Source organism: Heloderma suspectum, chromosome 4 (genome assembly GCF_057233095.1).
Source record: "Heloderma suspectum isolate Gila_16-S chromosome 4, 16-S_ref, whole genome shotgun sequence".
Lineage (NCBI taxonomy): Eukaryota > Metazoa > Chordata > Lepidosauria > Squamata > Helodermatidae > Heloderma > Heloderma suspectum.
The window spans coordinates 269,340,694-269,368,664 of NC_139461.1; the positions used below are offsets into that span (position 1 = coordinate 269,340,694).

General features: G+C 44.4%; 1 long non-coding RNA gene across 1 annotated transcript; it reads left to right on the forward strand.

Annotated features, from left to right (window-relative positions):
• Positions 1-433: 433 nt before the first annotated feature.
• LOC146348696 (uncharacterized) lies at positions 434-27,971 on the forward strand. The gene is made up of 3 exons (XR_014790700.1): positions 434-557; positions 25,596-25,801; positions 27,233-27,971. It is a non-coding gene; the product is annotated as an uncharacterized LOC146348696 (long non-coding RNA).

Below are 27,971 nucleotides of genomic sequence, written 5' to 3' on the forward strand. Positions count from 1 at the left end.
TTCAGCACTCAGCCTTCCTTATAGTCCAGCTCTCGCAGCCATACGTTACTACTGGGAAAACCATAGCTTTGATTATGCGGACCTTTGTCGGCAAGGTGATGTCTCTGCTTCTTACTGTGCTGTCTAGGTTTGCCATAGCTTTCCTCCCAAGGAGCAAGCGTCTTTTAATTTCATGGCTACAGTCACCGTCTGCGGTGATCTTGGAGGCCAAGAAAATAAAATCTGTCACTGCTTCCATTTCTTCCCCTTCCATATGCAGGAAGTGATGGGGCCAGATGCCATGATCTTCGTTTTTTTAATGTTGTGTTTCAAACCAGCTTTTGCACAGTATTATTAGTAGTAGTATAAAGCAATGATCTGGAAAATCTTGTTATGGATGAGAGCAAAGCCATTCTCGCCCCCCGCCCATCATCCAGCTCGAGGCTGCCAAGGCAGTCACGTGGGCGGAGTGCGCGAGTCTCCCACTGTCAGTCTGCAGGGGAGAGCCAGAAACTGAGGCCTGCTTTGTCTGGGCCTCATGCGGCAGCTCAGGAAGCGGCGGAGCAGGGGAAGCGGCGGTAAGCTGAGCTCATAGCGAGAGGCTGAAGCGGAGCGCTGGCGAGCGAAGGTGGCTGCGGCTGGCACAGCAGCAGAGCAGTTCTTGCACTTGAAAAGGAGCCTGTAGAGCACGGAACTGTTTCCAACTGTGGCAGCACCTGGAAAGGCGGGACTCCAAAATGGGGGGGGGGGGAGGAGGGGAAGTGCAATTACGGAAGGATTACGCCAGTCAGTCCCGCTGCATTCTGGGGTTTATTCAGCATGAAGTGTGCTTAGGATTGCAGCCCCTCTTCATGAGGAAACTTTTAAAAGGGAAAAAAGTTAACAATTTACATTCATGCTGATAAATCTGAATGACAAAGGGAGTCTTGACACCTAATCTCTGTTGTTTTGGATTCGTTGCTGAGCAGCTATCATTGAAGAGAGTTTTACAGCTAATCTTCCTCAATGCACAGATAAAACCTGGGAGCTTGGTGACAGTCTCTGCATTGGCATTTATTCTTTGGGAATTTATTTATTTATTGCATTTATACCCCGCCTTTTTTCCTCTTGCAAGGAACCCAAGGCGGCTTACATTATCCTCCTCCTCTCCATTTTATCCTCACAACAACAACCCTGTGAGGTGGGTTGGGCTGAGAGTCTGTGACTGGCCCAAAGTCACCCAGTGAGCTTCCATGGCCGAGTGGGGACTGGAACCCGGATCTCCCAGCTCCTAATCCAACACTCTTGCCGCTACACCACACTGGGAATCGGACCCTAAATCATGGGAAGCCCCCCCCCCCCCCCAAGCATCAAGCTAGACACATAACCCTAAAAGGAAACCTTCTCATGCCTTAGCAAAGACGCAGTCTGGGATGCCAATGAGGCTAACCTGGGATGCTAATGAGGCTAACCTGAACTTCTCAGTGGGTTGGTGTGTACTCTGAAGGGGCCTTGGTACAGTATCAGAATGAATCCGGTCCACTGGCCTGAGCGGGCAGGTTAGCTGCACTCCTGTGGTGCTTCTAAAGTACACGGCCCTTGCCCCTGCATTGTATTGTTACCACTTGTGCTACGGACCTACGAAGTTAGGAGGAAGAGATTCAGTCTCATTCCATGTTCTCTACTTCCAGGTGATTGCAAATTACAGGTGATTTCTTGGCTTGCAGTACAATCCTAAGCATGTTTACTCAGAAGTAAATCCCACTCAGCTCAATGGGGCTTATTCTCAGTTTCTAGCAAGTGTAGTTAGGTTTGCATCATTAATCAGTTTGGCTTGCTTTGTTTCATTGTACCATAAAAAAAAGAAACTGGTGCAGACCATAAGGTAGGATTTCCTTGCAGGAACCTGATCCACAATGCAGTTATGACTGTGAATATGTCTGCCATACAAAAATGAGGTTAACTACAAGAAGAAAGCAACAACAACAACACAAAAAATGAACCTGTTAGGGACAGTGATTTCTTCATCAATTGTGTGTGTGCATGAGTGTATGGACATCCACAGCTGGAGAACCAAAATTCAGCCAGGAACAAACCCTGACCTCAGATTCCAGTTTGCTAGAAGAGCAGCAAGGCAGGAGGAATCCCAGTTTGGATGTAACACTAAACAAACCATCCCTTGAGGTTTCCTGGTTTGCTTAGCTGCTCGGGCAGGCATGAAAAGCTAAGCAAAGTGATCAGACAACCTTCCCTCTCCCCCTTTTTTATCTTGCTCTCCTTCTATTCCGTCTTTGTCTTTTTATGTTATTCTGGTTTTATGCTGCTGCTTAGTTTTCGTGCTTGGAGGATCATTTCTGTATTTTAATGTTAGTGCTATTTTATTTTTTCCTGATAGCTGTTGACTCGCTTTTTATACACCCACTTTGAATGCAGCCTGTTGTAGAAAAGCAAATATAAATGAAACTGCAGCATTGTGGGGATGAATAAGTGGTTTTTAAGGATGAAAAAGTGAGGGGATGAAACTTATGCAACAATCTAAACTCTACTACAGGTTGTATCCAATGCTGTCTATCTGCCAGTGGGACAGAAATGGCTGGGGAATGGATTCCCCCTTCTCTGTACAGCCCCCATGCACCCCAAATCTGTTCCAGAGGGTTGGCGACCCTCTGGGGCAGACTTGGTGGGTGCAGGGGAAGGAGAGTAAGAGGAACTCCCATTGTACAAGTGGAAGTCTATTCACGTGATGCTGGAGGTAGCCCTACATTTGTATCAGGGGTGTTGGACCACTTTCAGCCCTGAGGGCGAATTCTGTTTCAGAGAAGATCTTCCAGTGCTGGATGGGGCCAAAAGTAAATGGGTCAGGAAGACCAAAGTAACAAAAAATACCAGCATATTTTAATGTATAGCTCTCACTGCCAGTAACAAAGCCTTAGGAGTGGCATTTCAGTCTTTTAGAATGGGGGAAAAGACTGCACAAAAGCCAGGAAGCCACGAAATGATCAAAGGGGCATGGCCACCTGGGACCAAATTTGAAGAGCCAAATTTGGCCCCTGGGCCTGAGGCTCTGGAACTTGTAGCAGTGTCAATGATTCTCCCCCCACTTTTTATCCTCTCAACAATCCTGCAAAATAGGTGAGGTGAGATTAACCAACTAGTTCTTTGGCTACAGGATTCCAGTTTCTCTGTATTCAATGCTGGTCTGTTTGTACCATCCATGACTTAATAAACCTCTATTATGCTCCCCCTTAGTCATTCATTCCCAATTTTTTTTAAACCTCCCACTTTTTAAGTCTTTGTCCTTATTTTTGTTTATTTGTTTGTTTTTATTTATCAGGCAGCAAACCTGGGCTAAATAGAGCCAATTATGTGGGGTATTTCCCAGCTTTATGTGCAAAGATTCCTCTGTTACAGGTTGATCCCTAATAAATAGGTCTCTAATTCTAAATATGCCCTTCTCCTCCCACTTCCCACATTGGACATAGCTATCTGTATCCCTAAAACTAAATAGTCCAAGAAGAATGAAAGTGCTGAGGCAAGAATTTTTTCCCCATCTCTTCTACACCTTCATAGTTGTTTGGAGAAAAGGGTTGTCAATTTGCTTTATCTTGGGCCATGAGGGAAAGAGGAATGGCATGGCTCTGAAAGATGGTATTGCCTATTGTAGTTCCATACCCACCCACGCAATTCCTTTTGAATTGCGTATGACATGGATTACTTGTTTTAACTGGAAGGCATCATAATAATACTTTAAAGTAGGTATACCTAGACCTCCTTTATCTCAGGTTCTATATTGAATCAATCTGCTAATTCTACTTGGTTAATTTTTGTGGATAAAGCACTCCAGGATATGTTGCCATTTCTCAAACCATTGCTTAGGGAGTACAGGTAAAACCTGAAATAAAAAAGAAGTTTGGGAAGGATCGCTATCTTAATGGCAGCTATCTTTCCAAGCCATGATAAATTCAGTTTCCAGCCCTCTAACTTATTGATGATGGTTTATAATTGGTTTATAAGAGCTTTGGGGCTATAGGAGCCCATTAAATAGGGGTCCTTGTTGGGCTTTAGTAACACTATTGTTTTCCTTTTACACAATGTATCAGGCATAACACACACATACACCCCACTTCTAAAATTTTGTTAAGCAACTTGGTAAACCACGGTGTTAATTCCTTTTCAAAGGCTTTATAAAAATCACTGGTGAAACCATCATCTCTATTCTTAAAAACAATGCTTTCTGTCTTTAAGATAATCTGAGTTGCCCTTTTTTATGCTACCTCCAGTTCATCCTTTCAAGAACAGAATTCCACCTCAGTTTCTCCTTTACTATAGGAGGTAGCTGTGGTCTTGAACTTCTGTAGCTAAGAGAAATGCTTTAGTGGGGGAGAGAACTACAGAGATAAATGGAAGATATAAACTAAACTTTCTAGACAAGTTTCTAAATAATGGTTTGCCATGTCACATAGGAAACATTTTGAAAGAGGGTAAGTTTCCTAAGGGGTCGTTTTGTTTTTATAACTTGTTCTTTGTTGTTGTTCAGTTGTGTCCGACTCTTCGTGACCCCATGGACCATAGCACGCCAGGCCTTCTTGTCCTGCGCTCTCTCCTGGAGCATGCTCAAGTCCATATTCATTGCATCAGTGATGCTATCTAGCCATCTCATCCTCTGCCGTCCCCTTCTCCTTTTGCCTTCAGTCTTTCCCAGCATCAGGGTCTTTTCCAGAGAGTTTTCTCTTCGCATTAGGTGGCCACAATATTTGAGCTTCAGCTTCAGTATCTGTCTTTCCAATGAGCACTCAGGGTTGATTTCCTTTAGGATGGACTGATTTGACCTCCTTGCAGTCCAGGGGACTCGTAAGAGTCTTCTCCAGCACCACAGTTCGAAAGCATCAATTCTTCGGTGCTCAGCCTTCCTTATAGTCCAACTCTCACAGCCATACGTTACTACAGGGAAAACCATAGCTTTGATTATGCGGACCTTTGTTGGCAAGGTGATGTCTCTGCTTCTTACTATGCTGTCTAGGTTTGCCATAGCTTTCCTCCCAAGGAGCAAGCATCTTTTAATTTCATGGCTACAGTCACCATCTGCGGTGATCTTGGAGTCCAAGAAAATAAAATCTGTCACTGCTTCCATTTCTTCCCCTTCCATATGCCAGGAAGTGATGGGGCCAGATGCCATGATCTTAGTTTTTTTAATGTTGAGTTTCAAACCAGCTTTTGCACTCTCCTCTTTCACCCTCAACAAGAGGCTCTTTAGATCCTCTTCGCTTTCTGCCATTAGGGTGGTATCGTCTGCGTGTCTGAGGTTGTTGATAATTCTCCCGGCAATCTTAATTCCGACCTGTGATTCATCCAACCCGGTGTTTCTCATGATGTACTCTGCATATAAGTTAAATAAGCAGGGCGACAATATACAACCTTGTCGTACTCCTTTACCAATTTTGAACCAATTGGTTGTTCCATGTCCAGTTCTTACTGTTGCTTCTTGACCCTCGTACAGGTTTCTCAGGCGACAGGGAAGGTTGTCTGGTAACCCCATCTCTTTCAGAATTTGCCAGAGTTCGTTGTGATCCACACAATCAAAGGCTTTAGCGTAGTCAATGAAGCAGAAATAGACGTTTTTCTGGAATTCTCTTGCTTTCTCCATGATCCAGCGAAAGTTGGTGATTTGATCTCTCGTTCCCCTGCCTCTTTGAAACCCAGCTTGTACTTCCGGTAGTTCTCGGTTCACATACTGCTGAAGCCTAGCTTGTAGGATTTTGAGCATCACCTTGCTGGCATGTGAAATGAGCGCAATTGTACGGTAGTTTGAACTCTCTTTGTCGTTGCCCTTCTTTGGAATTGGAATGTAAACTGACCTTTTCCAGTCTTGTGGCCACTGTTGAGTGTTCCAAATTTGTTGGCATATTGAGTGCAGCACTTTAACAGCATCACCATGACATCACAGGCTCCATTTCTGATGGACTTATCTGGTCTTGCTTTTATCCAAGCTGAATGACTAATTCTTTTTGTGTGATAACCTAGTCATGCCTATAGCAATGAACTGTGATGTCACAGGTAAGGGGCTACGATTTCAGAAAGAGAAAGAGATAAATGGCTGGGAAACCAAAAGACTGCTTTCTTTACAAAACTCCTGGTATATGATGAATGTAGAAACTAGGAATATAGAACTTGCCAGATAAGGAAAACAATTTGTGACTGATATACAGAACATCTTAAAATTTCTTTTTGGCAGTGCTTTTGTCATGTGACATACCAGTGCTTTTAAAAAAAGAAATTTTACTTGGAGGTGGGAAAAATGACCTTAAAGGGGGACTTCTAACTATGCAAAGATTAAAGATTGACAAAATAGAGGACATGCCTCACAAAAAACAGGACAAAATAGGACACTGATTTACATATTATTTGCATATGATAATGTATATGTATAGATATAAATGCAGAAATAATTATTATAATTTAAATAAAAATATAGGACATCTCTCCATGGTGTGGAAGAATATGACCAGGTGACCTGTGTGCCTCCCCAGTCAGTCTGCTGACCAGGTGCTAACTGCTGACAAGCAACATTTTTTTATGGTTCTTTAGCTTTAAATCAGAATTGGACAGGGCATCCCTTCAAATAGAGGATGCCTTCAAATAGAGGGCTGTCCTCTTGCAGCCATTCAAATAGAGGACTCTCCTCTGTAAAAGAGGACACATAGCCACACCAGACCCATGCAAAGCCCTTGAAAAGAAAAATACACCAAGAATGAGCATTCAATTTTATTTCCATAAGGAACCAGAATTGGACAGGACATCTCTTCAAACAGAGGAGTCTTCTCTACAAAAGAGGACACATGACCACCCTGTATGACTGTATGCAGTCAAATAACATTTCTACACGAGGCTTTTATTGTGCACTCGTGATTGGTCACTCACGTTTTTTTGCAGGCCCTTACACGACGTCGTCAACCTTCAGGGCTCCTCCATTCCCTTCTGGCCATTATAGCAGCTTAATTCCCAATTCCCTTACTGGGAAAACACCATAAGAGACTCCAAAGCACAATATCTTTCTGGTGAAATTCTAGAGTCACACTATACTGCAGCACCATCTAGTGACTGTATAATGAAACATATAGAACTTTCCCAGAAAGAAAGAAAAATGAATGAAACCATGTGAAAAGGAGCCGAGCTTAATCTCTTAAGGAATCTGGAAGCAGAAGCCCTGGTGGCGGTGCAGGATTTTGTTATTGTTCAGTCATTCAGTTGTGTCCGACTCTTTGTGACCCTATGGACCAAAGCACACCAGGCCTTCCTGTCCTGCGCTCTCTCCTGGAGCGTGGTCAAGTTCATATTCATTGCATCGGTGATGCTATCTAGCCATCTCATCCTCTGCCGTCCCCTTCTCCTTTTGCCTTCAGTCTTTCCCAGCATCAGGGTCTTTTCCAGAGAGTTTTCTCTTCGCATTAGGTGGCCACAATATTTGAGCTTCAGCTTCAGTATCTGTCTTTCCAATGAGCACTCAGGGTTGATTTCCTTTAGGATGGACTGATTTGACCTCTTTGCAGTCCAGGGGACTCGTAAGTGTCTTCTCCAGCACCACAGTTCGAAAGCATCAATTCTTCGGTGCTCAGCCTTCCTTATAGTCCAGCTCTCACAGCCATACGTTACTACTGGGAAAACCATAGCTTTGATTAGACGGACCTTTGTCGGCAAGGTGATGTCTCTGCTTCTTACTATGCTGTCTAGGTTTGCCATAGCTTTCCTCCCAAGGAGCAAGCATCTTTTAATTTCATGGCTACAGTCACCGTCTGCGGTGATCTTGGAGGCCAAGAAAATAAAATCTGTCACTGCTTCCATTTCTTCCCCTTCTATATGCCAGGAAGTGATGGGGCCAGATGCCATGATCTTGGTTTTTTTAATGTTGAGTTTCAAACCAGCTTTTGCACTCTCCTCTTTCACCCTCAACAAGAGGCTCTTTAGAGCCTCTTCGCTTTCTGCCATTAGGGTGGTATCATCTGCATATCTGAGGTTGTTGATAATTCTCCCGGCAATCTTAATTCCGACCTGTGATTCATCCAACCCGGTATTTCTCATGATGTACTCTGCATATAAGTTAAATAAGCAGGGTGACAATATGCAGCCTTGTCGTACTCCTTTCCCAATTTGGAACCAATCGGTTGTTCCATGTCTGGTTCTTACTGTTGCTTCTTGACCCTCGTACAGGTTTCTCAGGAGACAGGTAAGGTGGTCTGGTACTCCCATCACTTTAAGAATTTGCCACAGTTTGTTGTGATCCACATAATCAAAGGCTTTAGCGTAGTCAATGAAGCAGAAATAGACGTTTTTCTGGAATTCTCTTGCTTTCTCCATGATCAAGCGAATGTTGGCGATTTGATCTCTCGTTCCCCTGCCTCTTCGAAACCCAGCTTGTACTTCCGGTAGTTCTCGGTTCGCATACTGCTGAAGCCTAGCTTGTAGGATTTTGAGCATCACCTTGCTGGCATGTGAAATGAGCGCAATTGTGCGGTAGTTTGAACACTCTTTGGCATTGCCCTTCTTCGGAATTGGAATGTAAACTGACCTTTTCCAGTCTTGTGGCCACTGTTGAGTGTTCCAAATTTGTTGGCATATTGAGTGCAGCACTTTAACAGCATCATCTTTTAGGATTTTAAATAGCTCAGCTGGAAGCCTGTCATCTCCGCTAGCTTTGTTGTTAGTAATGCTTCCTAAGACCCACTTGACTTCACTCTTGAGGATGTCTGGCTCAAGTTCAGTAACCGCACTATCATGGCTATCAGGGACATTAAGATCCTTCCTGTAAAGTTCTTCTGTGTATTCTTTCCACCTCTTCTTAATCTCATCTGCTTCTGTTAGGTCCCTGCCTTCTTTGTCGTTTATCATGCCCGTCTTTGCACAAAACGTTCCCTTGAGATCTCCGATTTTCTTGAAGAGATCTCTAGTCTTTCCCATTCTGTTGTTTTCCTCGATTTCTTTGCATTGTTCATTTAAGAAGGCCTTCTTGTCTCTCCTTGCTATTCTCTGGAACTCTGCATTCAGTTGGATATATCTTCCCCTTTCTCCCTTGCTTTTCGCTTCCCTTCTTTCCTCAGCTACTTGTAAAGCCTCATCAGACAGCCACTGGGCTTTCTTGCATTTCTTTTTCTTTGGGATGGATTTCGTTGCTGCCTCCTGAACAATGTTACGGACCTCCGTCCATAGTTCCTCAGGCACTCTGTCTATCAGGTCTAATCCCTGAAATCTATTCCTCACCTCCACTGTATATTCATAAAGGATATGATTTAGGTCATACCTGAATGGTTTAGTGGTTTTCCCTACATTCTTCAGTTTAAGCTGAAATTTTGCAACAAGAAGCTCATGATCTGAGCCACAGTCAGCTCCAGGTCTTGTTTTGACTGACTGTATAGAGCTTCTCTATCTGTGGCTGCAAAGGACATAATCAATCTGATTTCGATATTGACCATCTGGTGATGTCCATGTGTAGAGTCGTCTCTTGTGCTGTTGGAAAAGAGTGTTTGCTATGATCAGCGTGTTCTCTTGGCAAAACTCTATTAGCTTTTGTCCTGCTTCATTTTGTACACCAAGGCCATGCCTGCCTGTTATCCCAGTGATTTCTTGCCTTCCTACTTTAGCATTCCAATCCCCTATGATGAAGAGGACATCTTTTTTTGGTGTTAGTTCTAGAAGGTGTTGTAGGTCTTCATAGAACCGATCAACCTCAGCTTCTTCGGCATCAGTGGTTGGGGCATAGACTTGAATTACTGTGATGTTGAATGGTTTGCCTTGGATTCGTACTGAGATCATTCTATCGTTTTTGAGATTGTACCCCAGTACTGCTTTTCCCACCCTTTTGTTGATTTTTGCAGGATTTTAGCCTGATGTAAAAATGCTCTAAATCAATTGAGAGCCAGTGGGGGCCAAATTTGGACAGCCTCTCCCACTCCATTGTCTTTTAAAAAGCTGCAAAAACGTACCTGTTCTCCTTGCCTTTCCTTCTTGTTTCCACCTCCTACTACTCATATCTATTTACAAATGGGTTGTACTTTACAAAGGACAGTCCTTTATTTGAAGTGCTTTCTGGTTTAAATAGAAAGAACCCTAAAAAGAGAGCCACAGGGCCTTGAAGTTGCTCACTAGCAGTTAGCACTTGGACAGCAGGCTGAGGGGGCACAGAGGTCACCTGGCCACAGTCTTCCCACTAGGGTGAGATGTACTTTATTTCTATTTAAATTATAGTAATTCTTTCTAAATGTGCATCTGTAGATATGCAAATCTGTGCTCTCTTTTGTCCTCTTTTTTGGCAAGGCGTGGCCAAAAATGTAAGCCTCCAGCAGGACATTTCCTTTATACAGCCCCTAGTTTGTTGTTGTTGTTGTTATTATTAATTTGCATTTCTGTACCACCCCATAGTCAAAGCTCTCTGGTAGTTTACAAAAGTTAAAACATTAAAATACAATATACAAAGTTTAAAAACCATTTACATAAGTACATATGGACAACATAGACAAATACTTAAAAATAGTATACAAAAGTCAGCAAAAGGAACAAGAGTTCTAAAAGGGGAAGGCCTGCTAGAAAAATAGCATCTTTAATGCCTGCTTAAAAACCTTCAACAAGGTCAGCAGGCGCATTTCAACCGGCAGGTCATTCCACAACTGAGGAGCAGCGAAGGAAAAGGTCCTCTTGCGTGTGGCTGCCAGTCTCATATTAGGCAGCTGCAGCAGAGAGCCCTCAGAGGACCTTAGGTGGTGGACTGGGACATAGGGGAGAAGGCGCTTCCTTGGACCTAGACCATGTAAGGCTTTGTTGTTGTTCCCAGTGCCACAGGGTGGCTCTCTCTTCACCTAGAGGTTGTAAAAAATCCAAAATCCACAGTTAGGCAATACCTTGATTAAGACCAACCACAATGTCACAAAAGAGTGCGCAAGCTTTCAAGTTCTCCAGAACTCTTAATCAGGCTAGGAGGTGGTTTGGCCAAAAGTTCAGACTCCTCAGTTATTGTTGATATTTAACTGAAATCTCCACAGGAGAGTTAAGAACTTGTGTAGGGAAAAGAATGGGGCCTGTGCTGTAAATGTTTTCCTGGCTGTTTTAATCATATTCCTTTAGAATGAGAAGGAACCACTTCTTACCAGAAGAACGTTTTGTGGATAAACAGATTCTGCTTGAAAGCATCTTCTGAACCCGGCTGTGTCTGCAGCTGGTATTTCTTCAACATATCACTCTAAAATTTATGCACCTGGCTCACCTCTTGATCTTCAGCTGGCTGGCTAATTAGCACCTGTTAAATGCTGAGTGCTTCCATTATCCAGATGACTTTCCTGCTACATTCATAATTCCCAACAGTGTGAGACCTAAAGACTGTATTCCAAACGCAGTCCATTTTCTGTTGGGATCCATGGCTGCAGACAACCTGGTTCTTCCTGGGATTTCGGCAGGATGCTTATTTCCTTAGCCAACCCCTCTCAAGCCTCAAACCAATACACATTTTCTTTCCCAGACACACCTGATCTGGCCCAGCTCCACATTTCTCCATACAGCGCTGTCGGAGCCCTTGACTGTTATACATCTGCTTGTGACCCAAGACTGGCAGTTTTGCAACCCGGGTGAATGGGTGCTTAAATAAGCTTGGCAAAGCAGTGATCTGGCTAACACTGTAAAGGAAACTGGGGACAGAGCAAAGCGTAGTGGTGGAGCTGAGCATATGCTTTGTTGCAGAAAGTCTCAAGTTCAGTTGCTGCCATTTCCAGACCAAAAAGGGAGCCAGTAGCAAGTGACAGGAAAATACCTTTGCCTGGACCCTGGAGAGCTGCTGCCAGCCACAGCAGGCAGCACTAGACTGGATGGACAAATAGCCCGGATAAATAGGCTGGACTAGACAAACATCCTGGATTAGCTAGATTGGACTAGACAGACAGTAGACAACACTGGGCTAGACAAAGAGCCTCAGCTAGATAGGCAAATTGACAAAAAGCCTGGGCTAGATAGACAAACAGATGAAGAGCCTGGACTAGATGGACCAATAGCCTGGCAAAATAGCCTGGGGTAGACAAACAGCCTGGACTAGATAGACTGCACTAGATAAACAGCCTCAGCTAGATAGACAAATAGAGAGGGCTATTTGGACAAAGAGCCTGCCCTTATATAAGGCAGCTTCCCTGAACCTATGTACATTACAGATCTTAAGAGATGAAAGGCATAATGACTAAAGAGACTGAACTATGAATTGGTAAGTCCTGGGTTCGTATGTCACCTCTGCCATGAACTCACTTAGGTGGCCTTAGGCAAGCCATTCTCTCCCTCAGCCCTCCCATCTGTAATATGGGTGAATAATAATGCTGAATTACCTTGCAGAGATGTTGATTACATTTAGAACAGCCCTCCCCAACCTGGTGCCCTCCAGAAGCGTTGGACTCCAACTCCCAGCATGCCCCAGCCAGCTCCAATACTTGAGATCTTGTAAGATGGTTGGGACTCAAAAGTAGTTATTCATACAATGCTGGACGATGATGAGGACATGAATGCCACTGAGCCTCTCATCCCCTTGACAACAGCATCATGCATTGCCCTGCAGTTATTTTGTTTATTTATGTAACAATAGGTATCTTACCCTTTCTCTGAAGAGCGCAGGGCAGCACTCCCATTTTATCTTCACATCAGTCTTGAGAGATAGGCTAAGTTGAGAGACAGAAACAGGTTGAAGGATGCCTGGTGAGTTTTATTTAGTTATCTAAAACATTTTTCACCTGCACTTTAACCAAAAAGGTTCCAGAGTAGCTTTAAAGATCAGTAGCAAGACAGTCTCTGTTCCCAGGCATACAATCTAAAAGGCATACCCTTAGAGCCCCTGAATAGTTTGGGACCAAGTTACCTGAGATTGGCATCAAAGACCTTGCTCACTAGCCAGCCAGTAAAGACCATTAGATTGACACATTCCAGGGACATGGCCTTTACAGTGGTGGCCCCACATCCTCAGAGCTCCCTCCCCAAGAGTTGCATATGTCTTACTCATTGGTGCTTTTAGGCAAACTTAAAAACATTTTTTATTCCGCTCAGCTTTTTATTGATAGTTTTATGCTGGTTTCATATTTTCAGTTGTTCATTTACTGGTTTTATTTTTAATGCTTTTATTGTTTGATATATTGTATTTATAGATCAATGTAAGCCGCCTTTTGAGGGTTTTCCCGTAAAACACAGGATATAAATACATTAAATAATAAATAAATAAAAACAATTACAATATAATTTAAGAAATACATCAGAAATCAAAAGACTAGGAAAATAAGAAGCTATTAACTGAGGTGCCTGGTGAGCCTACCTGGGGAGAGAGTTGCACAAGTTGGGGCAATACAACCAAAAAGGCTTTCTCCCCCTGCCCCCCGTTGCCACTTGTTGGGGTTGTACCATTTGGAGGGCTTCTGAGTACGACCTTAATTAGGGTGGTCACTTACATATCACCAAAAAAGAGGAAATCTTTTGGGTGACCAGCCAGATGGACGATTAATAAATTTAATAAATAAATAAATAAATAGCATGACCCAAAGAGAGGACAAAAGAGAGAATAGATTCTGATAACACTTGCATATGTTAATTTATAGGTATAGCTGCAAGTTTAGAAATAATTACCATTTAAATAGAAATTCAATAACCTTACCGGGTGACTGGTGTGCCTGCTCAGTCTGCTATCCAAGTACTAACTGCTGATGGGCAAATTTAAGGTCCCTACTCTCCCTTCTTATGGATCTTTAAACCTGACTTGCACTGGATGGCCCTTCAGATGGAGAATGGCGTCAAATAGAGGACTGTCCTCTGTAAAGTAGGACAGATGACCACCCTAATTAATGTATGGGCAGGTTGAGATGAGATATTCCCTTGAGTGTCCAGGTCCCAAGCCATATAAGGCTTTGAAAGTAAGTGCTAGCCCTCTGAATTATGCTTGGAAATGGACCTCAAACCAGTGAAGATCTTTAAAGTACTGGTAAGTTGTGTTCCCAATGCCCAGTCCCAGTTAGTAGGCTCACATATACATTTTGAACTTTCTGAAGTTTCCAGGAAATCTTCAAAGGCATCTTAGATGGAGACATTGCTGTTATAACACATTGGGCATTGGCTGAGAGCTGTGATTGATGATTTTACTGTGTTCAGTCATAAAGATTGGCATTGGGACCAGATGGTAGGACAGAAGATTGGACTTTTTAAAAAGCCCTTCCAGCTTCATACATACTGCATTCCACCACAGGGATACCAGCTGTGCATCTGAAGAAAAAGAGAAAAGATGTGGTGCTCAGACATCTGGCAGTTGCATCCCACATGAAGCAATCTAAGGAATGGGGTGAACAGGATGCATTTAACTTCCAGCTCCACACCCTGCCCCCCCATTCAAGTGATGTGAGTAGAACTGAAAGGAGTCCATATGTGGGTACATCAGAAAGCACCCTCCATATCTGCAAGGTTTTAGTAACAGCACTGATATCATAGCCTGGAATGGATTGATTTCTCAAAATTGTGCATCTATTGTCTATAAAAACTAGGAATCTTTACGACACAACTATTTATAAACACTATAGCTGTTCCAATGCTTCTGAAACAAAATGCTGATGATGGTAGCCCATCAGCTATTAAATAATCAAATTCCATGATCTTCATGAGGGATTCATTGAACTGGAGAGATGACATAGGTAGAGTACATTGTTTACATGCAGACGGTCCCAAGCTCAGTCCTTGGCATCTCCAGTTAAACCAAGGAGCTCTGGTACCACCAGGGCTGAGAGATAACTACATAATACCTGGGCAAGCTGTTGCCAGTCACAGGAGACCGTGTTAGCCTAGGTGGGCCAATACTCTGACACAGTATGAGGTGGCTTCATATATTCATATATGATCTTCATCCAAGTAACTAAGGTGCTGAACCTATTTTGGGGATTGGGTTCAGCACCTTGGATAGCTCCTTTAGAGTTCTGACTGAAACCCAGAGCGGATTCACAGCCCCAATGACATTGGAGCCACCAGCCTCCAAGGAATCCTATGCATATTTCAATGGAAACAAGCCCTACAACTCCCAGCATTCTCCAGCCAGCCATGCTAGAAGTTGTAGGACCTGTTTCTGTCGAAACATGCATAGGATTGTACCCTTAATGTGTGCTGCTGACAGAAGATCTTTCAAAGAAATTTGCTTGGATTAAGATCATGGTGGTTGTGTCAAGTCCCTGGAATTCCCATCCTAAAGGGTTCTGCCTCTGTCTACCTCTTTTTGATTTCAGTGGCAAGTGAAGAAATGTTCATTTCAAGCATTAGATATTAGCTATCTTGAAGCTGCCATTAGTTAAGCCGAAAACCTCTTAGAATGTTTAAATGGTATTATGTACTTCCAATATTTATTTGTTATATTAAACCCCACCTTTCCATAAAAATGGTCCAAGGTGGCTAACTAAAGCTAAATGCACAACAGAAAATAACCAATCCACATAACAATAAGCAATAACAAAATAGAACCAGATAAAAGTCAGAGAAGAGCAGATAAAAAGGAAAACAAAAATGGCAGCCAGTTAAAAACATAATTTAATTTTTTAAACACAGATTTATACACAGAGCAGCAGAGAAAAACAAATAAACTCACTAAGCTAAATGTCTGTTTAATTTTTTTAAAGGTTTTGCCTGCTGGTTGAAGAGCCTTTTTTTAGTTTCTGCCAAACATATGTCAAATGCTCCTGGGACAGGGAGCAGAGCCTCCAGAAGAGGGGCAGACTTGTATGGGAAAAGGCAGACCTACAGGTAGCCTGAATCACAAGCCTTTTAGGGCTTTATAGGTCATGGCCTGTGATTTGATTTGTACCCTTAAATGGACCAGCAGCCAATTTAGCAATAACCTAGGGGTCACACATGCTCCCTATAACTGGACCCAGTCAACAGCATTCTGCTGTAGCATTCTGAACTAGCTGAAGTTTCTGAGCGGTTTTTAAAGGCAGCCCCGTGTAGAACATATTGCAGTAATCCCAGTGACATGTAACTAAGGCATGTGTACATTGATCTAACACCTCTAGCAATAGGCATAATTGGCGTAACAATCTCAGCTGAGCAAAAGCACACTTGGCTGTTGCCGTAACTGGTGCATCCAGGTCTAGGAGTGGTTTCAGGAGTACCCCCAAATTATGAAGTTGATTTTTTCAAGGGGAGTGCAACCCCCTTTAAAACAGACTGAACCCAAGTTCTCTGATCTGCCTTTCTACTGATCAGGAGCACCTCTATCTTGCTTGGATTAAGTTGTGATTTGTTGGCCCTCGTCCAGTCCATTATGAATACCAGACATCAACTACTTCCTTCAATTGTGATGAAAAGGAGAAATAGATATTACATACCGATAGCAGCCCTGGATAACCTCCCCAGCACTTACATGTAGATATGGCCCAGGTGTTGAACAGGAGCCCCTCAGCACCACATTCTGAAACTGCTCCTTCAGTAATGACAGGAACCACCACAAGACAGGCCCACCCAGTCCCATCCTAGCCAGGTGGCCCAGAAGGATACCAACATTGATGGTACTGAAAGCTACTGAGGGGTCCAGCAGGATCAACAGGGATGCACTCTCCCTGTCTAGTGCCTAGCACAGATAATCCACCAAGGTGACAAAAGCTGTCTTCATCTCATCAGACCTGACACTGGATTGAAATGGATCTAGTTTAGGGGTGGGGAAATTTTTCAGTCTGAGGGCCACATTGCCTTGTGGTTAACTTTCTGGGGGCTGCATCCAGAGGTGAGCAGCACCCCCGCCAAACACCATCAAGCATGGCTAGAGCCAAAGATAAAGCACACATGGTCACCCCCCACCTGCTCACACACACACACAATACTCTCTCACACAGACCACAACACCCATTAATTCACACACACCTATAACACCCCCATTTTTACATTTAACACACCACACCACGCACACACAAACGCCCCCCCCCTCGCAATTACGCTTGAAAAGAGCTTCCCACTGGAGCCAATGGGAGGCTTTTTCCTACCCCAATTGCCATGCAGGGGGTCATAGGACAATGGGAGGGAGGATGAACTCTTCCCAGTGGAGGCTGATGGCTCCTATTTCAGTGAGGTGGTGAATGCGCTGTAGGTTTCTGTCACAACCAGTCAGAACTCTAAAGGAGCTATCCAAGGTGCTGAACCCAATTTGGGGTTAGGGCTCAGCCACTTTGAATAGCTCCTTTAGAGTTCTGGCTGGTTCTGACTGAAAACTAGAGTGCATTTACCGCCCCACTGAAATAGGAGCCACCAGCCTCCACTGACTCTCCCCTCCCCAGCTGTGACTCCTCAAATTGCCCCCTTCCTGTGCTGCAATTAGTCTTCCATTTGTGACTAGTCTATTTGCTAGATACCACACTGGCCACATCTCACTCACAAGCTGGAAGTTCTCCATCCTGATCTAGATAAGCTGTATTATCCAGAAAAACCTGGCGTTATGATGCCATTATGTTTTAGAATTAATGGCTTAATATTAATGTCATGCAAAGTAATTTTATACTTGTTTACTTGGCAGTCAGCCCCAGTACATTCAATGGAGCTTACTCCCAGGTAATTGTTTATAGGAGTGCAGCCTTAATATGTTTTAATGTGGCTTTTGTTGGTATCTTTGATTCCTCCTCCTCCTCTTTTTAACTTCATTTTAGATGGTTGATCTACAGCTCTGGATCAATCACCAGGCTTTTGTTGTTGTTGTTGATCAAATTTTCAACTTGAAGAAAAAGAGAAGTCCCCAAATTCTATATTACAAAATCCCCAGAAGGAAATCGATTCAGAAATGTATAAAGCTGAGTGACAATCCGGCTCAGGAAACTCTCGTACCATATGGCAGCCTTGAATGGTTACTGCAGTGTTGAGATAGAGCTGACCAGCTGGGGAGTTAGTGGTTGTTTGCAATGGTAATAATGGATATCAGATGGTTGGTGTGGAGTGGTTTATAGATGAGAATAGACAATAAGATACACTGTTTATCAGGAAATCATTTCTGACTTGGGTTTTGCTGGATTTCTTTTTTTAAAAAAGCTCTCTCTTCTTTATTCTCCCTCAATCTGTTACTGTATTTCATACAGTAGGAAGCACGTTGCAATTAACAGAACTAAATGTTTTCAGTCAATTTGGTAAAACTGTACAGTGGCTCAGCTGATAAATATCATTTTGTATCAAATAATATCAAGAGACTCTCAAAGCAAATATGGACAGAGCCCCTTCCCAGACATGAGCCAAATTACCAGGTTGGTAGATGGGATTAGGAATTAGATCAATTTGGGACAGGGAATTTAGGGGTGGGGGTGGGGAGAGAGGCTAAGCTGCTACTGTATCTAGTTATTCCCTGGCTTCGTGATAAAGGAGGGATGTTGAACTGTTTCTCAGAATAGCAAGCAAATACCAGATGCTTCTCTGAGCTGTAAGCTTCTGCTGAGAGCCTGAGGACTCTCAACATGCTGAGTTTTAAAAGGGTGAGAAACATGGCAATCAGTAGACAGTTTGGACTAAAAAAGGAATGGGAACCATATAACGTTAGTATCCCAATGGGCACTGCTGCACCTTTTATGCCTAATGATACCCACTATCCACAGCCTCAAGTAGTATTCTGTGCCTTGTACATAAAGCTACCAGATGCCCCTCTCTTTTTTCTTGTTTGAAAAAGGGATGCTTTTATTATTATTATTTCTCATTTCCATAGTGTGCAAACTGCTTTGCAGTAATTATCTCAGCTATATCTAGAGAAAACAGACTTTATTTCAGATCATATCGCCACAGATCCTAAAGGCTGTCCCTTATTCCAGGTTTCTCCAGATTAAGTTCCCTATAATAACAGACTGCAAGCAGCTCCACAACCTATACATCTATTTGCAAATACTGAGCTTTTTTACCTGAGGGTGTTAATCGCTGTATCTGCTGCCAGTTTCATCACAGAATTGAGATCCAATCCGTTAAAAAACAGAAGCAAAACTGAAGGATCATGATGTCATCTAAAGAACCTATAAGCAACCATGAGTAAGGAATCATGAGCGCACAATAAATGCCTCACATAGAAAAGCTCCTAATAGACTACCTTTGGATAGTCTTGAAGGGACTTGAAGTATCAAATTAAGGCACAGAACATGTAAATTTGCAGGAAAATGGTGTGATTTACCACCACCACCGCCCCAGAAGCCAGCCTTATGGGAAGCATCAGTATCTTGTGAAGTAGAGTTGTGTGAATATCTCCCATGGCAAGTTGCATGGACAGAAAGCACATCTTGCCATTGGGGGATTTATGCACCTTCCTTTTCATGCAACATCCATAAGTGGTAACAGAAGAGCAGGTCTCTCATAATCCCTCTGTTGATGCTTTGGATGAATGTCCAGGGCCATCCATTGATAACTGTGACAAAAAAAAAAAAAATGTGGGGTAAACATGGGCAGCGCTTTTGTATCCTCTGTAGTGATTGTCTGTACAAATTGTGGCTTCATTTAACTGCAGTGATCCATCTCTAGCCATTGCCTCGGCTGTTAAGGTATTATCAGAGTCAGCCCTACCATTATGTGAAGGGTGTGGACCAGGAGCAAGGCGCTGGAGGACAGAGCTGTGTGTGTCATACAGCCTGCCCTGCACATCCTAAGTTAGCCTGCTAACTGGTGTGGTGCAGAATGCTGTCCTGTCTCCAGTGCTGAAGTAATATTCAACTGCGAGCCCAATCAACTTCTGTAGACTGAATGTGGAGAGGCACCATCTTGCTCTTTGCCTAAGACAACGAAATGTCTTGGGCTGGCCCTGGGTATTATGGAATATTTGTGAACATTTCAGCTCCACAGAATATTTAAATGATCACACCAAGGCCTTGGGATTATGGGGAAGACGGTGCTGTGTACTCTTGGTGGTAAGGGGGAATAGACTAGACAAGGTGTTTTATACAGACTGACTCTACTCTGAAAAGCTTTGGACAGGAGTTCTCTTTGGCTAGCTTTACAAATTGCCTTTTTATGTTGCTATAATTCTGTCTTCCAAAAGAGGTCAGGCAGTGGTGCAGTCCTAAAAAAGAACCTTTTTAAAGTCCTGCTAGCTGGCCACGGTGGCTTAGTGGTTAAGATGCTGTACTGCAGACTGGAAAGTCGGCAGGTCAGCGGTTCAAGACCCGAGTGCTGCGTGACGGAGTGAGCTCCCGTCTTCAGTCCCAGCTTCTGCCAACCTAGCAGTTCGAAAGCAAGAAATTGCAAGTAGATAAATAGGTACCGCTTTGGCGGGAAAGGTAACAGCGTTCCGTGCACCTCGGTGTTCAGTCATGCCAGCCACATGACCACGGAAGCGTCTTTGGACAGCGCTGGCTCTTCGGCTTAGAAACGGGGATGAGCACCGCACCCTAGAGTCGGACACGACTGGTTGGGGACACCTTTACCTTTTTTTAGCTCTAGTGGGACTGAATTTATCCTATGTAGGCAGTGGCCTGCTACCTCATATCTTAATGTGTATGCCTCTGTTCTGCACAGCTGTAAGGATACATAGACTGGCTGCCTATAGAGTTCAAGACACATGCTGCATCCTGTTATATTGAGCCAATTCTTGAGCACATAGTTGTACTCACCCCACTTCTGCAAGTTCCAGGAGCTTATTCAGGTTTGGTTTCCTTTGGAAGGAGGTCACTGGAGACTTACTGGTGTAATGTAATATACACATTTATTTACACATATATAGGCTGAGTGTAAGTGGAGACATACATTTTAAATACTCCAACAGGCCAAAGTCCACTGCTCCCACATCAGATCTCTAGGGAGACAGGCAGCACCCTAAGATGCTTACAAACCCAAGTGCAGATTCCTGTGTCTCTTTAGTCCTATGCAGGTATTTGCCTGGAACCCAGTTACAGCTAAACTAGAGGTCAGTGCCCCACCCCGTGCTCCCAGCTACATCATAGATCACACACTGAGCACAAAGGTACCTGTATAGGGGCTTGTAAGTATGTTTGAGTGCACTTACAGAGTTCCTGTTATCAGGAACCCTGATAAAGGCACATGTCTCATCCCCAGTTTAACTGTAATCCCATTGCAGATGAACACCTGCACAGGATTTTAATCTCTGGCCCAGTTTGCATGTAACAAGATGCCACTGTGGGTGAATTTCCCTGCAGGGCTTCTTGTTACGGCGGCAGGGGCCACTTTTTGAATATTTGCGGTGCAGTGGGGGTGTGCTGTAGCTTCTCAGTATGTTCAAGCCTGGAAAGGGTGGGTTGTTGGGGTGGTTGACAAGCCACCTGCAAGCCTAAAACAGCTCATGGGTCTTGGGTGGCTTGTCAGCCACCCCAGCAAGCCCCTCTCATCAGGTTTGCATGTAATGAGAAACCACAGCACGGGCTTGGATCAGCAACCTGTTGCCCATGGGTGCCCAGCAACCTGTTGCCCATGGGTGCCAGAGCTGTGGTGATCCTGCAAGCAAAGTCTCTGACTCAAAGCTGCAGGCTATTGTTCTATTCACAAATAGGCCTGGGCTACAATATCCTGAGGAGATCTGCCTCCTTCTCTACTCAGTTTTCCTATCCAAATCATTCCCCAAATTATCTTGCTTATGGCAACATATTGCTTGCAGATTACCTAACAAAAGATGTTCCCAGCAGTGGTCAGACTTGGCCAGTCAATTTAACCTTCTTTTGTCCAATCCTCCAGACTCACAGCAATAGTTTACTGACTGCTATTTTATTTCTTAGGGACATTTTTATCCAGAGTGTTCATTCATCCTGGGTGTATCGCTTTGTAGGTGACTACCAGCACCTCTGTATTCCATGGATTGGCAGGAACAAATGCACATGTTCTCCTTGAAGTGATTTGGATTTGAAGTGATTTGGATATGGCAGGAAAGCAACAAAGGGGGTGTCTCCATGACAATGGAAGGAGAAGCAAATGGTAGCTTACCCAGATTTTTCAAGGAACTGGCTTTGGTCTGCACAGGGCTCCATGAATGAGTATATCACACCATTCTAAGTTGCTTCACAGGAACATACTTCCGGGTGGGGTTGGAGTGAACATCATCAGACTTGCAGGTGCCATTCATCCAATAAGAGAGGCTCCCCCCCCCAGGCTCTACCCCCCCCCCCGTCTCCTTCCCCTGAAGCTCCCATAATGTGAAGCTTTGCATTAATTACTTCCTTACAGCAACAAAACAAACAGTAAAGAAACACAGCTTAGGGAACAAGCCTCATTGACCACAATGGGAGTTACTTCTGAGGAGACACCTGCTTCCCCAGCCTATGCCCAATTCCACCAATTTTGTTTTTATTTCTTTCTCTCCTCTACCTCAGTATCGCACGATTGTGCGATAGTGAGATAGGGGCTACAGGACTTGCTGTCAAATGCCAGTTAGTGAGATAGGGGGTGTAGGTATTGCCAGACAAAAGTGCTATTTCACTTTAATGAGTTAAGAGTACACCATGAGAAACGCCGGGTTGGATGAATCACAGGTCAGAATTAAGATTGCCGGGAGAATTATCAACAACCTCAGATATGCAGATGATACCACCCTAATGGCAGAAAGCAAAGAGGCTCTAAAGAGCCTCTTGTTGAGGGTGAAAGAGGAGAGTGCAAAAGCTGGTTTGAAACTCAACATTAAAAAAACTAAGATCATGGCATCTGGCCCCATCACTTCCTGGCATATGGAAGGGGAAGAAATGGAAGCAGTGACAGATTTTATTTTCTTGGACTCCAAGATCACTGCAGACGGTGACTGCAGCCATGAAATTAAAAGACGCTTGCTCCTTGGGAGGAAAGCTATGGCAAACCTAGACAGCATAGTAAGAAGCAGAGACATCACCTTGCCGACAAAGGTCCGTCTAATCAAAGCTATGGTTTTCCCAGTAGTAACGTATGGCTGTGAGAGCTGGACTATAAGGAAGGCTGAGCACCGAAGAATTGATGCTTTCGAACTGTGGTGCTGGAGAAGACTCTTACGAGTCCCCTGGACTGCAAGGAGGTCAAATCAGTCCATCCTAAAGGAAATCAACCCTGAGTGCTCATTGGAAGGACACATACTGAAGCTGAAGCTCAAATATTTTGGCCACCTAATGCGAAGAGAAAACTCTCTGGAAAAGACCCTGATGCTGGGAAAGACTGAAGGCAAAAGGAGAAGGGGACAGCAGAGGATGAGATGGCTAGATAGCATCACTGATGCAATGAATATGGACTTGAGCACGTGCCGGGAGAGAGCGCAGGACAGGAAGGCCTGGCGTGCTATGGTCCATGGGGTCAGGAAGAGTCGGACACGACTGAACGACTGAACAACAACAACAACAAGTTAGCGGCTACCCAGAGCACACCTATACTTTGCAGGGATGACCACCCTGCAGAGTTTAGCGGTAGGCAAGGTGAAGTAAATGCCATGAGGTAGCTCAGAACTCTGATGGCCAGCCGTGAAATGGCGGAAGCATCAGGGAAACACAGGCGGGAAAAACACTGGGGGAACACCCCTTGATTCGGGTCAGTGCAATCACGGCCAGGTGAAAGACACACCCCTGGGCAGGGAAATAATTCTGGAGTAAATGCAAAGGGTGGTGCACACCACAACAGAAGTGCAGACAAGCCGAATTAAGGAAAACAATTGGGCTAAAAGTAGTCTCAGAAGAACCGTTATTTCGATGTGAAACTCCAGGGTGGCTGCGAGATGGCCATGACGCCATGTGCCCCGAACAACATCCAAATGCAGCAACCTCACAGTAAATTGCTCATGGAGACACCCCCAAAGACAACGTTCCATTATCAAAGAATTTGTGTGCCCATATGTTCAACCAATGGGAGGCTAAGAGCAGCTAGGGGGTGATTTTCATGATCCTTTTTCAGTTGCCCTCATGAAACTCCCACATGACATCTAGTTCTATTCATAGTCTTTACTGCGTCTGACCCCCCCCCCCCATGACTTGGCTTTTTGGCCAGGTCCAGCACCAACACAGGGCATCCTCGGGCAACTATCAGGGCCACAGGGCCCACTGCTGACATCAGACCCCCTTTAACAAAGCACCAAGTGGCTGAAAGCCACCATGTAAATTTCCCACAATGACCCTTCTGTAGCATTGTTCTGGGGCATGGTAGGAAATTAAAATGGCAGCGCACAGGGGTCTATGTTAGGGGCATTATGGGACATTAAAATGGCAGCTCTCACCTGTCTGCCTGGTGCTCATTCAGAGGGCCACAACTGCCTGGCACTCCCAGAGCCCACCAAGGAGGGTGGTGGCCCACCAGAGGGCACTTTGCCCAAGGTCCTTTCAGACCTGGAGCTGGCACTGCTCCTGGCTCCCACTCGACAGCTGCCTGTGTTGAGAGATCCTCCAAGCAGATTTGGTGTGCGTGGCGGAGGGGCTGCAGGGGGAGAAGAGGATGGGGAAGTCCCATTCCCAGAGCAGACATCCACTGTCACAAGAGTTGGTTCCAATCCAATGCCTGAATTAATGCATGACATCAAACGGCATTTTGAAGTATGTAACTGATAAAGCAAGTAAGGACATAAGAACATAAGCGCCATGCTGGATCAGACCAAGGGTCCATCTAGTCCAGCATTTTGTTCACACAGTGGCCAACCAGCTGTCGACCAGGAACCCACAAGCAGGGCATGAGTGCAATAGCCCCCCGCACACACACCCATGTTCTCCAGCAATTGGTGTACATAGGCATACTGCTCTGATACTGGAGGTAGCAGACATCCATCAGGATTAGTAGCCATTGACAGCCTTTTCCTCCAGGAATTTGTCCAACCTCCTTTTAAAGCCATCCAAATTGGTGGCCATCAATACATCCTGTGGTAGCAAATTCCATAGTTTAACTATGTGCTGTGTGAAGAAGTACTTCCTTTTATCTGTCTTGAATCTCCCACCAATCAGCTTTATGGGATGACCCCAGGTTCTAGTATTATGTGAGAGGGAGAAAAAAGTCTCCCTATCCACATTCTCCACACCTTGCATAATTTTGTAGACCTCTTATCATGTCTCCCCTTACCCTCCTTTTTTCCAAGCTAAACAATCCCAACTGTTGTAACCTTCCCTCAAAGGGGAGATACTCCGGCCCTTTGATCATTTTAGTTGCCCTTTTCTGCACTGAATCTGCCTTCTGCTGAGATAGACCATTGTTCTATCTAGCCCTATATGGTCTATTTTAAGTGGCAGCTCTTCTCCAAGGTCTCAGGCCACCATCTTCTTCAGCCCTCTTACCTAAGATCCTTCCAACTAGAGAAGAATTGAAATTGGGACAGGCCCTTCCTCCCTGCACTTGGCTTGAATCAAGAGGTGTATGCAGCATCACCAGTACTGAAGAGCTTTTTTCAGACGTGATCCGCATGAGAAGACCTAGTTTTAAAAATTTGCAGTGAATGAACTTTAGCATTCTGCTGTTTAACTCTTGCTGCCCTGGGTTCCTCCACAAATACAAAGTGGTGCATTTTCATATTTTCCTGGATACTGGCTTGTACGTTTTCCAAACTGTTCTAATCCAGACTGTCATGCAGAGGGTGTTGTCAGCATGAGAGCCGGTGAACTCTACTGTCAGCCTGTCAGAAGCCAGATGGTGTCTGAAGTAGCCATTTGTCTGCAGCCTGAAACACAGTTTGGGAAATGGTTCTAGCGGCAAGGAAATCGAGGCTGCGTCTTTCATATTTTTTACTCTTTCAGGACATGTGGGAAACCAGAATGAAAACTTCCTCTGATCCACTCCTCTTTCATTTTTTGAATGGAAGGAGCTGCAGATGTCCAGTTCCAATAAAAGAGGATAACATGTGGGGCAAGGCAGGGTCAGAGGGGCTGGTCTGGGCTGTCTTCACTCAGCCATAAAGCTCACTGGGTCGCCTTGGGCAAGGTGTTGCTTCTCTACTTCACAGGTAGGTATCATTTGGGCTAAAATTATACAGACCTATTGTTATTCCCCAGAATCCTTGGCATAGGGCAAGGAAGAGATTTATGAGAGAGAGAGAGAGAGAGAGAGAGATCTTTGATAAATGCATGCTTCCAAACCCTTCTCTAATGAGAAAGAATGTTCTAGGGTTTAAATGGCAAAATGTATCTTTACCTTTCAAGAACGTTTCCAAGTGAAAGTTTAAGGGTCAATATAGGCATGAGGCTGGACGTCCCTAAGTGGATATTTTACTCTCTCAGACGTTAAAACCAGTTGCAGGGAAACTCGTATAGGATCAGGGCTGCAACCCTGGTGGAACAGGTGATTTAACCCTTCCCTCTGTGCTATTTTCACAACCTAAATCCCCCCCCCCCCCGCATTAAAGGCTAAAGAAAATGCAGCTAAAGTCTAGGGTGGCACAGCTATCATCTATTAGCTCCCAATGTACTCAGCGACATTTATAGGGAGGTTTGATCCATGACAGCTGCCAAATGGTGGAAGTTGCACATGACTAGTCTATCACCTGGAACAAAGGAGGCTGGTGGCTCTGATTTCAGTGGGCCTGTGAATCCATTCAGGGTTTCAGTCAGAACTCTAAGGGAGCTATCCAAGGTGCTTAACCCTATCACCAAAAGAGGTTTAGCACCTTGGATAGCTCCTTTAGAGTTCTGTCTGGTTCTCCCTGAAACCCAGAATGGATTTACACCCCCACCAAAATTGGAGGCACCAGCCTCCACTGATCTGGAACTTACAATCATGTCTCTACCCCCCCACACACATACCCCTCTCACAATCATGTGACTCCAAACTCAGTGTATGCTTTTCAAGGAGGGTGCTTGCCTCTACTGTGGTTGTATATTTTACAGGTGATGCTTCCGGTTGTTGGAGTGGGCCAGGATATTTGTCTACAGGGCTAGCACCCTTCCCCTTTCATTTAATTGACTCTGGACCCATTCCAACACACAGCTCTCATCTGTGACTCCCTGAAGCTCTATTTGTATATATAAGCACCACACCCCTGTACATATACCAGGCAGTTGTTTTGTCCTGGTTGGTGGGTTTCTTTCTTTTCCTGAATGGCAAGAGAAGGTCTTTCTGAGAGCTACATACACAAGCTAATGGTAAGAGTAGCACAGAGATGTCTGGAGATAGCCAAGCACAGAAGCAACAATAGGTTCATTTTATGGCTCTGCTTCATAGGTTTTTCAGAAGGTTTTGTTACTTGGAACCATCTGACCAAATAAGTGTGTACAGGGCAACATTCCTGTGCAAGAAAACAGCAAATGTGTGCAACTTTTAGGCAATTAAGATGTGCTGAAAAACCATGAATCTGGAATGTAAGAATGCATCCGTCACTGATCAGATGTGTTGTTTCATAATTATTTTCCATCTTTTACACTTACTGATACATTTCCAGAGTGGACAAGGCTCTTTCTCAGTCTGAAAACAAGAAGATACGTAACATACAATTTCACATTCATTGGATTTAGTGTTTGAAGTGCTACGTAAAAGGGGTGGTGGTGTTCCCACACCCATGGGTCATGATCCAAAGAAGAAAAACTCTGCAGATTGACAGAGTGGCTGCTTCTATGAGTTGGCATCTTTGGTATCACAACCAGCCATCTGCAGCTCCTTCTGAGAGAAGAACCTGGAACTTGGACAGTGTCGTCAACTGCCGGGGGCCAGAAGACTCTGCAACTCAACAGAAGGGCTGCTGCTGTGCTTTGGCATCTTCACTGTCACCCAGTCCCTGAGTCCACCATCTGCAGCTCCTTCTGTCCCCTCTGTCTGGATGGGAGAGCCTGGAACCTGGACTACGATGTCAAGTGCCAGGAGCCAAAAGAGACTGCAGATCAATGGAAGGGTTGCTTAGGTGTTTGGCATCTTTGCCATCACCCAGCCACTGAGTCCACCATCTATGGCTCCTTCTACATTCCCCTTCTGGAGGGAGGAGCCTGGAATCTGGACTCTATCACCAACTGCAAGGGGGAAGAAGAGACTGGCCACACCTACATATACCAGTATATTCCTGATTATATTGTACCTTCATATAGATTTTAATTGTAATCTGCACTGGAAGGCTTCAAATTGTGCCTGCCAAGAAAGCCGATGTAGTTTTCCATGTAGTTCAGTGGTTAATAAACGGCATTCCAGAG